Raw genomic sequence first — 17,225 nt, 5'->3', positions numbered from 1 at the left:
CCTGATGGCGTCCAACACATCCATTCTTGCCTTGTGGTGCTTTTGCCATCTCAAATGTTGTTAGTTTTAATGACACAATTATCCTTTATATATTCAGTTAGACGTGTGGGTTGCATCCTGCCCCCCCACCCCTTTTTGAGGGGGGGTTATAATTAGTTTCCCTGAGAGGCAGCAGCTTTAATGCTTGGGTAGTTTGCTGAGAAGCTGGGACTGAAAGAAGCTTTTGGGAAATGACAATTATATGTCCATGGCTTTTATTTGTCTTTGTCTAAGCTGAAAGCTCTTGTTGACTGGCAGAAGATGCATTGAATCGGTGAAATTATGCAATTTGGGTGTCATGCCCCCCCCAAATCATACAAAGGACTTGTATATTGACTGACAGTAAAGTGCAATTTTTTGGCTGAATTTATACCAATTACTGGTGAAAAAAAAAAAAAAGAATACTCCTTTCCTCTTATTCTCCAGGTCATTGATTGAATCCACATGAATTTTTGCTGAACTTTTATAGAAGTTTATATGCTATGCACAGAAATTTTTGTAATCTTTTTATCAAGATATGACTATTTTATCAGTGTATCATAGTAAGGAGAAAAAAAATACTATTGGCTTGGAAATGACCTTGAAATGTTCTTTTATATTTCCCTTTCTGTTGTCAGCCCAAGGTGGCCCATGTCTGTCTTGGGGATCTTGTATTACCCCATAAAATCCACTCTAGGACTACCTATATGGATACATAAGGACTCTGCAGTGGGTTTAAACAGTAGTAAAAGAAAACATCTACAGAAACTTGTCAGAGATCAGATAAGATGTTATCTTTTGAAGCTTGATATTTGCAGTTAGTTGCCCTTGTGTTGTGTCTTGGTTTTGTGGCATCATTAAGAAAAAACAAAAGAGAACAGTTTTCACAGTTTGTGAAGCTCCAGTGGGGATGCACTGAAGTGAGGACTCCCATCACCAAGAGAAAATCTGTGGTTTTACCTGTAGTTTATGGTGCCTTTTTGCACAACAAATCTAATGAAGAAGTTTTAAGATCATGTGAGAGGTCTTGTATGCTCTGCCTGACTGGAAAATTTCATTGTTATCCTGGAATGATTAAGAGAAGTATTTTATTTCCAAGACAGAATGGGGACACCTCCCTCCATCTTCTCATAGTGCAGGAAGCAGCACTGACTCCTGCCATGCTGACTAAAGCAGCCTCCCTCCCTCCCTCCCTCCCTCCCATGGGTCAGGCTGCTTTCTTGCCCACTGTGCTCCTTGCAAGAGATACAGTGGGGATGATGTGAGGTGGTGCTTCTCCTCAGCAGCTGCTGTGGCCACTATGGGACCCCTAGGGAAAGTCAAGCACTGCCCCCCACTCTGCTCCCCTCACTTATGTCTCTGCCTGGCCAGCATATTACTTGAATTAACGGGGAGAGCAATCAGTATTTCTTGTAAGTTGTTTCACCCCTCCAGTTAAGCTCAGCTTCAAGTCAGGACAAAGCCAGGGTTTCCATCACTTCCAGGAGCAGCTATTTCTCGCCAAGAAAGCACATAGCAGCTAGAAATGGAAAAAAATCAGTGTATCATAGTAAGGAGCAACAACAAAACAACAACAACAACAACAAAAAAAAAACCAACAAAAAAAAAAAAAACAAAAAAAAAAAAAAACCAAAAAAAAAAAAAAACCCAAAACAAAACAAACAAACAAAAAAAAACAAACCCCCCCCCCCCAAAAAAGGCACTTTTAGGTCTCTTGGTCAATCACTGCCTCTTGCTATTTTTTTTTTAAGGTATGTTTGGGAATGATGTATCTGTGCTAGTTTTACCTGTCTCTTGAGGAGGGTTTCCAATCCCTTATTTTAAATGAAGTACTAATCCCAGATGAAAAGTCTAATCTACTGGCAAAGTCAATGATATCATTTGTTTATATAAATTCTGTGCTACTAGAAGGTGGGGGTGGGAAGATAATAAAATCCCTTCACCATCTTGTATTTTTACTTGTCACGCTGTGTATGCTGTCAGTGAAGCTGTGCTCTGGAATGATCAGGGGTGGTATGGCCCCAAAAGGCTGTTGGTAGGGAAGAGGAGTCAGGGTGTCTGCACTCTGGCTTGAAAGAGTGTGCTACACGGTTCTCATTTTCTGCATGCATGATTAAAATTAAAGGAAAAAAATAATCTTGGCTCTAGCAATGGGAACCACACAGATGTAAACTGAATGCAACACTGATTTTATTTTTGCCTGCATGTCGCCACTTCCTGTGACCTGAAGGACAGATTTGTCTCAGAGTTTTCTACAGCACAGGCAAAGACATTAATTATTCTTTTCAGAAATAATGGGAGAAAAGTACCATATTCAGTGTTTCATGATATACTTTCTGTGTTTTACTTTAGGTGAGTCTAACAGCTTTCCAAAATCCCGGATCTGGTGGAGATTTTATCCATTCATTCCTTGGAAGTTGAGGATCCCAAACGTTTTCCCAATCTGATTGATATCACCTCTCATAAATGCAGGTAAGGCACAGGCGCACACCATGAGGAAAGCACATGTGACCTTGTGTGCATTTATATATATTATATGACCCTGTTGGTCATGAGATACATAGATGCCAGCTTCCTCCCCGGTCAGGGGACTGCATACATGCATGTGCATGGCCAGAAACATTTCTGGTGTGTGAGTAAACACAGGTAATCTCTCTCTGTGTTTCTTGAGGATGGATTCTCCTAGGAGCTGAGAAGCCCTGCCAGCTGGGTGGGTGCCTTGGGGGTGTATCACTGCTCCATGGCACTGCAGAAGGTATTTCCATTAGCTGTCCATGCCTCAATAGCCCACAGCCCCTTCTTACGTGTGTGGGCTCCTGCTCTGTTCGCATTCCCTGCATTTTCACCTTCACACCTTGTGTTGATACCTGTGTGCAGGTATGAACAGGCATCAGCCTGGTGCCTCCTTCACAGACCTCGCAGCTGCTCCGCACGGCACCAGCTGTGCTGCAGCTCTCCACCCGCAGATGTAGAAAGCCTTAGCCTGGAAAGCCAGGCCCTTCACATGGTGCGTTAACTTGAGGTTACCAGGATGAATAGGTTAGAATTCCACTTCCAAAGAGATGAGTTCAAATTTTGGTTGCAGAGGGAATTATGTTTAAAGATCTCAAGCCCTTGGGAAACTTTCCAGTTTCTGGGGTTATCAGTGCTTAATCATACCCTCAGCCCAGTGCAGGGTTCTCTCTCAAGTTCTCTCTCAAGATGGGGCTTGTTCAGGGACTTTTATGGATTTTTTTTGCATGCTTGCTTTTTAAGTGGGACTCTTTCGCAATTTAATTTGTTTGTTAAAGGTATCTGCTTTCAGAAAATTGCTGAGAGTTTGTTATGTAGAGAGAGTTAAACATATTTCCTCCTGGTTAAAAGGTACATGACACCAGAAAATGTAACTGGGAGAGGAAGCAAGAAGAACAGAGGAGAATGGGGAACATGTTGGCATAAGACACGGTTGGCATATGACATTCAGAGGAATTTTTAAATTTACATTCTTTGGACTTTGCTTATTACATGATTATTACATTTTAGCTAGTGAAACAAGGGATGAAAATATCTGGTGGCGTAGGCCAGAGCTGGTATAGCCATCTTTTTGCTCCCATACTCATAGGTATAGTTATGCTTTTGAAAGAGGAGTTCCTCCAGAAATGTAAGGTATGACAAATGCATCAGCCCCTGCCTGCACCTTGCCATCTAAGTTCTGGACTCAACAGTTCTCCATTTATGACACAACAGGAACATATTTTATTCTGCTCTAGTAGCAGCACTCAATTGAATGTTACTGGCTTGTTGGGAAATTAGATTATTTGTCTAAAGCTCTAGGCAGGGGACACATTTTTAAAGTAAGAGTAGACTGTTCAAGTGATGCCAACATTATCAATCTGTAAATTGCAGATGAGGTGCACTGAGCAAACAGTGTGCTATCTCTCTGAATGCTTAAATTTGTGCACATTTTGGCAACTTCTTTAAAGAAGGGAAGAGCTGGACTGTCAGCACTGATTTTAGTTTTGCAATGCTATGGCTTTCTATTTATAGTGGTCATGAAAGAGGTCCTGAAGGCAACATTTCTTGTCAGTGAATTAAAGATTCCCTCATATGTGCAGTATTTGCTTTAATTTGAATATTTGTCATGGCTAGTGAAAGATAGACTGAGAAAGAGAGAGTAAACAACGGTTTTCAGGTCTCATCAGCTTACTTGCATCTTCTTAGTGGCAAAAATTAGAGCCCTGTTTGAGTGGTTACAATGCTCTGTGCATGCCAGCGTGGGAAGCTGCTCATTGCTGAGGGGATGTCACTTTGTATGGTTGTTTTACAGCCTTGCATGTTAATGTGGAGACTCTGGCCTAACTTGTTTATAGCAATTGATCAAATGTAAAGCACCTACCTCAACTCTGAGGTGGCTTCCTGATGTCACCCCTAAGTGGAGCAGGAGATATGCCCAGCTGGAAAGAAGCAGTTCAGGGCTCTGGCTGTGCTTCCAGCTGCAGAGCTGCCCACTGCTCTCTGGTGCAGGGGCTGTGTTCTTGCCAACCAGCCAAGCTCCAGTCACTTAATCAGCACCATAGGCTTCTCATATTTAGTTGCCAATGTATACCTCTGGGCAACATTCTCACTCTCCAGTGCCTGCTAATTAATTTGTTTTTTCACACTTTCCTGAGATTTGGATTGGCACCAAAGCCCCAGAGGGAAGATTCTAGCTGTCAAAAAGTGAATATTTATAATGAACGTAAGGTGTAGATGGAAACTACATAGTTGTCATACAGCAGCTATGACATAAAAGATGCTATTTCTTCCATGCCGTTTCCCATAAGGGAAGGAGATATTTTGGGAGGGCAGATGTGATTACAGAAGACAGCTACATGGAAACTGTCACTGAATGCTCCACACGCTGAAATAGAGTAGTGTGCAGGAACAAGGCTGTGAGAAATATTTTAATAAATATTAAGTTCATGGATGAATAACAAAAATATGTAAGTATTGATTAAACATGGCTGGCTAGCCTGTGTCACATTGTCCAGTTGAGGAACACAGGATTCAGAGTGGGAAGGTGAGGTTTTCCTCCTGGACCTGAAACTAATGTTCTCTAAAGCCTCAAATTGTATTTTCCTCTGATTTCATACCCTTCAGTCCAGCAACATGTGCCTCAGCTTCCTCATTTCTTACATGCTCCTGTCTGCTAACATAATCCCAGACCATTGGTTGTAAGTTATATATAGGACCCAGGATTGAATCTTATGGAAGTGTGAGATATTAAAAACCATCATTGTTTTTAGGCTCCTGGCCCTTTGCTGAGTGATAGCACACTTTGCAGCCCTGTGGGAGCCCTGTATAGAGACCAAGATTCCCTTTCTGTGTCTGGGGCTTCTCCCATCAGCCTTAGAGCCCTGGTGCTCAGGGCTTGCCTGCCTGCTGTGATGCCACCCCTACTCCCAGGCCCTGCACCCTCACACCACCAAATACCAGGATCCCACAGGCAGTGTCAGCTGTTGAAATGGCTTATTAATTAACTGTAGGGCAGCACCTCTTTAAATCTGGAATTTATCTTCATGCAGTCTGATAACCATACAGAGTAATCCTAGCACATAGCATCTTTCTCCATAATGGTACCACATCATGGGTTTGTATATCAAGGAACCCTTTGTGCTCCATGTTGTCAGCAGATAGGGTGAGCTCTACCCAGTTACTCTTGCAACATCCTATTTTCCTCATGATGCTTCAGGGAATCTTCAGAAGTGCCCTTTAAATGGTTTAAGAGAAGTAAGTAAATCTGTTTTAAATATGCTGTACTACTGAAGATGATCTGAATGATGAAACAAAAGACAAAGTACAGGTGACTGGTAAATAGCCAAGGACGTAAAATATGAAAACATAAAATAGCTGATGTATAGTTCATTTGGTACCTGCAAGACCTCTGTGTTGAGTGCAAACCCTTGTGAGGCAGAAACCAACACCTCAAACCTCCCTGCAACCCGTGGAGTTGCAGATAGGTGGTGGCAGTCATTTGTGTGACTGATTTTTCCTGTCCCCACTGAGTAACTGCAGAACTACAAAGCTGTAGTCTCCGGGCCTGCACTGGAAACACAGAGACAGCCCTTCCCTGGGATGCTGTGGGAGGTGTGGGGGCTGCCTCCTGCTCCATTTTAGCAAGAGAACATCTCTACAGCTCCCCATACCACCTTCTGTAGAATGACAACCAACATATGACTTGGGATTGAAATCCTTGCAGCTGATGGAAAAACAATTAAGTCTCATTAAAATTCTACGTAGAGAGCCAAGAAAAGGAAGATAATGTCAGAGGAAAGGTGATACGTAGGACAGTACAGAGAATTCTCTTAAGTTAAGCCTGTCATTAGGCAGGAGCACAGAAGGTGCTAATTGTACAGTGCATTTCATTCATCCCACAAAGAATAATTAACACTTTCCCTTCTGCCTGCACTGAAAGGAACGGATTCAATACATATGCTCTCTTGTTAAGGCAGGAGTTGTCATATTCTGGGTCCTTATGTGCAGAAGAATTTCACTGCTGGGTTTCTTCACCTGCTGACTGTTGAAAAGGGAACATTACTAATCATGTGAGAGAATGCTGATTTCATTAATGTCTTTGTGTGTTTTCATCTCTTGCTGTTACAGAAATTATTGACCCAAGAACAAGCATCAGAACTGGCTTTCAGGTAAACACAGGATTAAATATTACCCTAAATAGGGAAGAGCTGACCAGAGATTGCTCCTACCCTGGAAATCTGCATAGATGTACTGGAAGGGGTGGAGAACAGTGCAATAAAGGACTTGGGCCCATGTGGGCTTCCAGCAACCTAGAAGGGTGCTGGGCTTTTTTTCTTAAAATTTATTTCCAGGCTGATTCAGTTATTGACAGAGAAACCAAAAACCCTTGCTACCTTCATCACTCCCATTTCTGAGCAGTATTATTGTGACAGAGTGACAACTGCTTAGCAAGTCTTAGCCCCACCAGGTCCAGTTTGAGTGTTTACACACAGCTTCACTTTGAAGTTTGCACTTGAGCCTCCCACATTCCTTATGAGATTGAACTACAGGTGATAGTCTTCACTTCCTTTGAACTTGAGAACATGTCATTGCATCTTATTACCCAGCTGATGCTATACTCCAGTGGTGACCACGCTTCAAGGCTGGGGTGAAGTGATCCATGCCAGTGTAGTCCTTCTATTTCACAGAAATAATTCGGATTGACTAGTTAAAGATTACAAAGCAGCGTGGCATGGTTGGTTGTAAATTCTATAGAGGAAAATAAGATACTCTACACAATCTGATACTTTTGCCAGAGTCTCTGTAAGAGAAGGTATGTGTGTACAAGCTCGTGTACTTCATGTTAACTGAAGTTCATCCCAGTTCCTGCCAGAGACAGCCCAAACAACCATGGGTTGGTCTACCTGTAACTACATAGCCGTTATTTGGACTTCAACCAGTCTATTTTCATTCATAGACTGCCCACCATCCATCTATGAAGCTTATTTTCCTGTGAATGCCCCAGGAAGTAAAAAGCAATGAAATGTGATAATCAGGCAGGGGGAGGCAGGGAAGGAGGCACCTTTGGTGCTTTGCTGAAAGTTAAAGAGGACGTAGTTGCTGGTGGTGAGAGTGACTGAGTAGGTGCTGGTGGTAGAGTATTGGTAGGCCCAGAGGGATGTCTGTGGGGTGTGAGCAGTGGGGGTGTTCAGGGGTGAAAGCATGAAGGCTGCCACTGTAGGAGATGCTCTGTCAAGCAATGAAGAAATCCTGGTTTTTTTGGAGTCAAGGAGCTGTTGGCTTATGGGATCAGGAAAGCTTTCAGGTGTAGATCATCATCCTAGATGTCTCTAGACAGTCTTACAGAGTGACAGAAACAGCTAGAGAATTTCTTAGGCAAATGAGGAACAATTACCCATCCCAAACTCTCCAACTGAGGTGCCTAACTTGGTGTCATTCCCTTGTAAATTGATACATCAAAGAAAGTCAATGAAACCAAAACCTGAAGGTTAACGATGCAAAAAACAGCAAGAAGGGCAGGTCATAGCATTACAAAAGGACATTGTGATTTTAGACCCTATTACCATATGTCAAATGAATATATTCCATGAGAGTAGTGAATGGAACTCAATTCCCAGTGTAAGGGAAGGAGGATCTCTGTTGGTTTAGGGACAGGAGACCATCAGCTTCCAAAATTTTGTAAGCATCAGTGGTTTTTGCATGCCTAACAGAAAAAATGTCTCATGCTGGGCACCCAAATCCGGAGGCCACTTTTAAATTTTGTTTTGTTCTTCTGGTTGAAGTGGAAGAAACATATCTAACTTACAGTCCTTTCCTACAGGCACGTTGACTTGAAAGTTAATCATAGTTCTGGCCCCAGATGGTTACAGTGAGTCTGCTTCTCTGTCTGTGGGAGTCCTAAAGGATACTTGATAGCTGTCCAAGTAAGTGCTTAAAAATTGAATCATAAAGGCAAAGTAACTAGATAGCATAATCCAGAATGATCCAAAGGAAATGGAGGTAGAATTAAGTGTTTCAAGCCCCCAGCAGTGTCCCATAGATTTTACCTGATAATTGTATGGCATGCATGAAGAGTTATGCATGGTAGAGGTGCGCTGAAGGTATACCTTCATATTTTCATCAGGGATATCCCGTAGAAAGATACTTCCTGCTTTGCCATGGACAGGAATCTTAATTTTATATGATATGTAAAGAAATGTTAGCAAAATATTTTTCAGCCATATATCATCATATCATATCATATCATATTGTATCATGTAATAATCATATGTTATGTTATACTGTATGTGAAATTGGTGTGTCTGTCTGTATGTTTGTTTTGCAAATTCATTTACAAACAGCTAGCACTGTTTCCATGCCAGAAGGCTTTGATAAGGAGAATAGTGCAAGCTACTTACAGTCTCCTTATGTCCTCCCTGTAATCACAAGCAAGATAAATATAGAAATCTCTAGGGCTGAGATGTGAGATGCAGTATTGATGAGCAAATGTGGAATTGGCCTCACTCAAAATATCATTAGGTCAGCTGGTGAATTGAGATGGAGATGGATGGAGATGGAGCTAAGTGAAAACCTGCCGAGGTGGGGAGGGAGGGATGTGTGGTGTTGTGCACTACTGGATCCCTTGCAGGCTTGCAGAAAGGCCAAAACCAATGAGGTTTGAGACTGTGGAAAGTTTCAAGTTATATGTAGCTTAATCCAAAGTTCAGTGAAGCTGAAGAAAATCCCCCATGGTGCATGAATATTGCATGTGTTATGGGACTTCCATTTTTTGAAGAGCAATTACCTCAAATGAAGGGACACAAGAATTCCACAAAACCTCAGTCTTATTCTGTGTGAGGTTACAATGGATAAGAAGGGAAGAAGGAGTTGCTTTTTCTCTCAAGGTGAATATGAGCGAGTTAATTTCTGGATGAATTTCTTGAGTCACATCCAAAGTCTACACTAAGTTACAAAAGATGAAGAAGGTAAGAAGTCCATATGCAATACCGGCCATGAAAAACCAAGGAGGGAAACAGTCATGACCCCGTGCCTCATCCTCACCACATCTGTTCAGGAGCAGCAAGCCATCACAGTCAGCAACTGCACGTCTGTCTTGGATGCAACACATTCCCTCTTTTCTGGAACAAACTGTAAGCATGAAATAGTGCAAAGTAAGTCAAACCTTTAGCAAAGGTTGAGTTTTACAGCTGCATGTACTAATGCCCTGTAAACAGGAATCACCTGTTTTGCTTTGTCATTGTAATAACCAATAGTATTTGGAAGTTGTTCTATCAGCACAGAACCTCACTGCTGCAGCCTGGAAAACCCTCTCTTTCTGTTAAGACTCCAAGAAGGACTGCTAGCTGTGTATGTGACCACTGGGCAAAAGATACAGCACAAGTCCATTGAGCAAACAGGCCAAGTAGGTACATGGAAATTAGCAAGTGCTCATGCACTACCCTGGGAATAAGTCACATGGAATGTGACACCTCTGGGGACCAATTGGTAGTGCAAAATATGTATTCAGAGCTGTGAGCAACCCAAAGGGATAAGCATCTGTACTTAAAACATGCAATTAGTAATTTGCAATTACTAATGCCACACTCAGCAATTATGTTTTAAAATTGGTATTTTTTGTTTAACATGTGGCTGAGGACTGATTTATTATTTGATTTCAACTCCTTAATGAATTGCAGTAATTCTGGCAGTTATTAATTGTGAAAATGAACATGCAGGATTTTATCTCTCAGTATCCACTCTGGTTTTTATGGCTGCTATTTTATTCCTTTGTGATTGCTCTAGGATTGACTTTGCTTGCCAATAGTTACAAGTTAAAACCAAGTTTTAATATATTTCTTGGCTGAAGTATAAGATTGAGGGCAGGGGTTGTTTCATTTGTGATTTGTGTGGGGTTTTTTCTCTCCATCTTCTGGGTTTTTTCCTATTAATTTCTAATTCAGTTGCTCCAAGTCTTTAGTATATCGATCTGTTTCATATTAAAGGAATAATAGCAATTTTCCCTGAATAAGCAACACTTGGTGATGTGTGTTCTATTTAGGCAAGAAAGAAGAATCCAAGAAGAAACTGTGCTTCCCAGGGAAGGGAAGAAATGTCACCAGTGAAACATTATAGCACTGTTATGAGGATCTATGGGGCTAGTGGACAGGAAAATGTTGGCCTCTGCTGACACTGAATCTCTCTTTTTCTTCCTGAAGGAATTCCTCCGCTGTGGAGAGCAGCAGTCAGAGCCAGAATCAATATCAGGGATTGAGGAAACCACAGGAAAAGAGGAATTTTTACTCTGCCTACAGCAGAGTGAGACGACTGGGATTAGCTACCTAAGCCTGGGTCAGATGCTCTCTAAGAGAATATTAGAGGCATCATCTATGGGGAAGAATCACAGAATGGGTAAAGTTAGAATGGACCACAGTGGGTCGCTTGGTCCAACCTCCCTGCACCAGACCTAATTATGTAAAGAGCATACACACAAAAGGGATACAAGAACATTGACAAGTAGTAAGTCTCTAATTGCTGAAGCAGTTACAAGACAGTGGGAGAAATGGGAAGAAACCTATCTGATTGGAAAGTGGAGGTGGAGGAGATTATCTCAAGTCTGTCTAGGTGTTGTCCCTCTGACATTCAGCAGTTTGCTCACACTACTACCTGAAGGCTCCCCTGTGACATTATGAGGTTCTGATACTTTGTGCAGTCTCCCACCAACCTCCTGGTCTAGTGCCAATGTCTGGCAGAAAACATTATGCAGATCCTGCCTTGTAAGGATCATGGGGCTTTCCAAAGGACTCTGACCTGGTCAAGAGCAGACTGAATTTATAGTCAGCCCAAGCTGCGGAGAAGGAAACTTGGACTTCAGATGCTGGAGATTTTCAACTTCAAAGCATCCTTGGGTGCACTCTAGCAGGCAGAGCCTAGACAGAGCCTGAGAGCCCCTGTCCTTTGTGAGATTTGCAGTGATTAGTTATGGTGAATGGATGTTCTGAGTCCTGTGGGTTTCCGTGTACTTTCCAGTCTGACGATTCTGAACTCACAGAATTCAGCAAAGCACATAAATGGGCTTTGCTGAAGTGGGAGAAGGTTCAGACTAGATTTCTGCAATGCTGTGTGAATGTTCCTTTACCCTTGTACCTCCATCCAGCCACCAACCAAAAACTGTGTGAAATGGGTTCTTGATGTCAGTGCAGAGTGGCATGTGATTGATTCCCTTATAATTTGGGGTGAGCTGAGGCTTTAATCTGGAGGATTTAAGAGGCTTTAGGACTGGAACTCTGAGGAGGAAGGAGAATATTCGTTCAAAAGGTTGTAAAATTTTCTTAATATCTACTCCCCAGAGCCATATGGAAAGTTCACTAAGCCACCTAAATGTTTTCCAGAAATTTTGTTGCATGGAAGCATCCTCATGACTGTAGTGCATGCTTTGACTTACAGTCAAAATTGGTATTTCCATTAATAATAATAATAATAAGCTGGTTGATTACTGTCATCAATTCCTGGCTGCTAGAAATGACAAAACTTCTCTTTTTCTCAAATATTTTTCTAATGACAGGATAGAAAATGAAAAAGCCCTACCATTCTCAGACCAAAATATGAGTTAGTCTAGTTCTAAAAGTGAGAGAATGGAAAATTCTACTTTCAGGTCTTGAAAAATTATTTTAAAAATATGAAGTCCCCATGTAAAAATGTTATAGAGTAAGTGATCATAATCTTAGTGGCTCAGAGATACAAAGTAAACCTGTGGTACCGTGACTAGTAGCAGCCCTTTGGGTAGCTATTTCTTATCTCACATTATATTGATGTCTCTACTAGGCCTGAACTTGTTAGACATGACACTCCAATCTCAGAGTAGATTACTGCAGTAGCTTTTTGCCTTAGGACATACAAATTCGATCATTCTAACTTCACCATAGATACATTTTTATGATACATATAAATTCCCTGTTGTGTATATCAAAACCTGACCATGACCAGACTGTCAATACACAGAATATGAGGATGTTTTGCAGTTCTTTCATACTGCTGGGCTTGCTTTTCTTTCCCAGTATTTGTATATATATATTTATAAGGGGAGGAAATGATAAGAGCCTTGTATTATGCTGAAAGACAAGAAAACATGGGAGTATTTGTATTGGTCTAATGTGGTGCAGAATAGCCTTTCAGAATTGAATAGAGCCATGCTCTTTTGTCTTGAACTGAGGCAGACTAAAAAAGGAATATTGGCATTGCAGAAATTATTTCCACATGCATGAGCTGCCTAGGAAACACAGGCTGAGGAAAAGTTTACAGGGCTCACAAGAGAGAAAAGAGTGAATTTTAAATACCTGGAGGAGAAAATACCAAGAAAACAGTATTGTTAAGTTAAGCTTTCTTCTGCTGAAGGCTTAACCAACTTTGGCCTGAGCCTTCTGGCTTGGGGAATTTTGGATTGTGCTACCTGAAGGACTGGCCACATGCATGTGTTTCAGAAAGGCTTGCCTAGTTGTAGAGCACTGCTGACTCTGACTTCTTTAAAAGAAGACAAGGACTGGCTCTGTTTCAGTATTGAACTCATTCACTGGTCTAGGCAATGGAGTGGCTCCAGAGAGGGATGAAGGAAGACTGCAAATCATGAATGAGGACGGGGGCAAGGACGAATGTGGTCATCTTCACTGGATGTTTTGGTGGGAGAGGTTTTTTCTGAGAATGAAGAGTGTCAGGAGACTTGGTAGCAGCGAGAGAAAATAGCATCTGTATGAAATTGAATCCAAGTTCTTCTAATAGGAAAACAGTGATAGGACAGGACAAGAGACACTAAACACAATGTGAGAAATTCTCGCCTGTAATGAGGATTTTTTTTTCACTGGAGGGGTGATGTAGCACTGGAATTGATGATAGGAGAGTCTGCAGGATCAGCCACCTAGGGGATAATGAGATATTGACTGGATGAAGCCCTGAACAAAGGTGACCTCGGCAGACCTTACTCTGAGCAAGTAGTTTTCCCAAATAACTTAGGGAGGTCCCTTCCAGCCTGAATTCTGAGATTCTGGTCAGTTCCTACAACTTGCAATAGAAGGACATTATATTATGCTTGAGGATGGAGCAGTGTGAGTGTCTGACTCATGATTAGGTTGGAGTCACTCATGAATTCAGTGTATTTCATAACAGAATGTCAGGATCTGTGGGGAAGCCGACAGCTATAAACTTTCTGACTTTCCAAGGCAAGAGATTATTTGCTGACTCATATCACTAATAAATGCTGATATTTAGTCTATACAGCACTGTCAGATGATCCCTTTGAACTTTTCATGATGCTCTGGACCAGGACAAAGGCAAAGGTGTTCTTTGGCCCAAATTTTCAAACCCTCCAGTTCCTCATCTAAAACCTGGTTTGCAGGTCAAGCAAATGGCAGTGGGATGGATCAAAGCAAATGCTTTAGGCTACACCCTGCTCTTGAGGGATGCTCTGGGGACAAAGATGTCTGTTGGTACTTCATCACAATGGTAATGCTCTAGGTTGCAGTTGGTGAGTTGACAGATTGCTGTTTACATCAATATTTTCTGCTGAAAAGCAAAATTCAAGGAGCAGTGCTGATATTTTATCTTATTTTTGTGGGAACATGGCCAGCATTGCCCATAATTCATACTATGGTATGACTAGGACTCTGGTAAGTCACACAGCTTTTCAAAACTGAGACTGACAACTTCTAAATTTAAGCTTAGTTATGCGTGTTTTGTTAACCATATTATGTACTTACAGCAGCTTTTTATAAGTGAAGAACAAGATGACTTCTCATTATCTAGCTAGATAAGTGCCACTAACAAAAGAACAGAAGTTGTTTAATTTGGTCAAAAATCCCTGTTTCGGTTATATTCAAAATATAGAATTTCATGGAGATATGTCTTCATTTGCATTTCCATAGCATAGAAAGGAGGCTGGAGGCACCAACAGCAGTACCTCAGATTGCTGCAGCAGCTGCCTCTATGTTTGTACCCCAAAAACATTTCCTTGTCTTGTCATGAGTAAGTGCATGTGTGTGCCCTGTGTGCAGACAGTTTGATCACTCCTGTCATGCAAAGCCTGGCAGAGATGTGGTGTTTCCTGCATGAACTGCCATATCTTCCCAGCTCACAAGTGAAAGGCTAAACATTAGGCAGAGCCTAACAAGATTTCAGTTCTGCAGCATATTTTAATTTTCAGCAGTTTGTATTCTGCCGTATACCCAACAGTCTTTCCTAAGGGAAAAAAGCATCATAATTAACATGGGATAGATTTCATTCAGTGTACTCTGTTTCCTTCCATTATTGTATTTGCCAGAGGAACTATTTAGTGAGAAGCTTTCTCACGGTATTTTGTACAATTCAAGTGTTTTTAGTTTGTCAGGGGATATGTTTTTTTGGTTCATTGGGGTTTTTTAAATTTGTTTTCAAGAAAGCACTACTTTAGAGGTTACATTTTCTGAAGCCATTGGATTTCAGTTATTTTAGATACATAGTGAGAAGGGAGCAGACAGTAAGAACTAAAAAAGATTATTTTTCCCATTACTGGTAAGAACATCCTCATCTGAGTCCCATTAGAGAGGTAACTGCCTACATTAATAAAATAAACCAATATATAATCGCTACCAGTCTTAATGCTGGGGCTGAATGACCTAATTTAGTAACTCATTTATGATGTGTTTTAGTAGCATGGCCTCTCTTGTGTTACCTGAGTAAATAGAACAGATGCAGATGCTTGCCAGACATTCAGAGTCTCATAAATTTGTCTTACAGGCTAACCTGAATATCCCTTATAAATTCACTGGTCCTCACTTACTGGACTCAGTCTGCAAAGAGGGCATGAAAGCTAGAAGTGCAATATTTATACTTACAAATCCAATTATTGTAACCCTGATCAGTTGAACAGCAGGAATAAACTAGAGAAACAGGAGTAGCACATAAATCACCTCTTCTATTATTAATTTTCCTCTGGCTTTAATGAAGCTGTCTTCTTTATCATCTCAGACATGGTGAAAAGTTATTGCACTGTCTTTGTAGAGGCCTTTTCAGTCTGTTACAGATCTAATTACCTAATTGAGGAACAACTAGTTTGGAGATGAACAGAATTTTTGCTCTGTGGTTTGTTTCTTTCTGTGGTTCCCTCTGAGGTTTCTGTATTTTTTCTTTATGAGGGTATCCATCTTCCATGGAAGTTGACTGTGTGCTTTGGAGTCCATTTGCTGAAGATGGTGATCAAGAGCTGCTGTGTGTCAATAAAAGCAGATCCGTGAAAAAATCCAGTAGCTAATCCAGTTCTCCAAAAACAGCCAATGGAAGTAAATTGACGTCACCCTTCAACCCCTGTGCCATGAGGGTTCCCAGATGAAGGCAGGCAGTGCTTGTGTCTTGAGCAAATTCCTGAGTGTGCTGATGGCTGGTGCAGTCTCACAGCAAAGCCACTGGGCACAGTCCACCAGCAGTTTAGGCAGTATGGCACCTGTGTGAAAGGCAGCTGGGATGCTGGGGTGGGCAGAGACACCACAACATCCTTCTGTGCTTGAGAACAGTCACAAAACTTTCCAGGGGAGTGGGACCCGCCAAGGGTGACTGCTCTTACCACTGCTCAGCATCATCTCTTTGGCAGTGGAAGAAATTATTACATGTGTCTCAAGACTTGTCTTTTTAATGCCAGTAATGTAATTTCTTCCTCTTTCAAAATTGATTCATTTGAAGCCCTAACTTGAGGCTGGTTTTCCATGAATATATTCATTTTTTTAGAATGAAGTCAGGTTTTCCAACTGCCTTCTTGATTAGTCTAATGAATTTTCCTCCTTTCCTGTCATCAAATGCACTTTCCTGGAAGATGGGACAGTTCATCTCTGAAGGAAAATTATTCTTCTGTGGCAGAAAAAGTTTTAAATTAAGATTTTGAAAATGTCTGATGATTATGGGGTTATCAATATTTCAGGTACTCAGTTCAAAACATTGTAAAGTGACAGCAAATGCTGATTACCTGCCCTCTGTTCCCTGATGCTATTCATTTGAGGTGTCCTAAATTAGCAAACAAGACCATAATTCATTCTTGACACAAAATATGTCTCTCCAATTCTGCCCCAGTTTAGAAGGCTGTCTGAATGTTGCCAAGCATGAAGTTTAAACAAACAGATAAATAAATACTTGTCTCTTTTTAATTGCTTCTTGTTCTCTGAACTTTCCAGGTTTGGATTTTCAATGTAATTCTTTTCGGAGAGACACTTCTGTCTCTCCTTGCTTTCCAACTAACTAGGTAGGTTAAGGTGCTAAAAAAACTTGCACAACAGAGGGAACTTTACTAAATAAGATAACTCTACCTGCAGCCATGGCCTAAGCACAGAGACCAGAACCTACACTCACCTTGACTCTACATCCCAGCTAGGACCAACTAGTCACTGTACAAGTGAGGTGGCAGATACTCTTCTGTACTCACCTAATGCAAATCTTCTTAATTCTGCACAGCATCTCCTGTCATCAAGACTCATTCCCTGTGGTGCCCAACTGCTCATTTTTGCCCAGACATTCTGCAGATCTCCATCATCTCTGTCAATATTCCGTGGGAAAAGGACTTGGGGAGGTAACTTCCATGCTTCACATATGAGGTACAAATTACATTACTTTTTACCTGTCCTCTTAATATAAAACAAGTATTTATTTTTTGTAGATTTATTATTTACTCTTGCTAGAAAATGGTAATATTAATTTTCACTCCTTCCCTAGGCTTGGATACCCAA

The 17,225-nt window shown here is 41.3% G+C and overlaps 1 protein-coding gene across 2 annotated transcripts in view; it reads left to right on the top strand.

The window, feature by feature from the left end:
- TTC7A (tetratricopeptide repeat domain 7A) overlaps window positions 1-17,225 on the top strand; it is a 240,570-nt gene that overhangs the window by 31,299 nt on the left and 192,046 nt on the right. The window contains exons 2-5 of one of the 2 annotated variants that reach the window (XM_039697785.1): window positions 2,371-2,490; window positions 6,640-6,680; window positions 8,333-8,435; window positions 16,954-17,093. The gene's annotated coding sequence lies outside the window, so the exon portion shown is untranslated. Of the gene's footprint in view, window positions 1-2,370; window positions 2,491-6,639; window positions 6,681-8,332; window positions 8,436-16,116; window positions 16,427-16,953; window positions 17,094-17,225 lie in introns of those variants that run through there. The other variant, XM_039697786.1, reaches the window with a different exon arrangement.

The sequence above is a fragment of the Passer montanus genome, unplaced genomic scaffold (assembly GCF_014805655.1).
Source record: "Passer montanus isolate IOZ18808 unplaced genomic scaffold, ASM1480565v1 scaffold12, whole genome shotgun sequence".
Lineage (NCBI taxonomy): Eukaryota > Metazoa > Chordata > Aves > Passeriformes > Passeridae > Passer > Passer montanus.
This window is presented reverse-complemented; position numbering and strand designations above follow the sequence as displayed.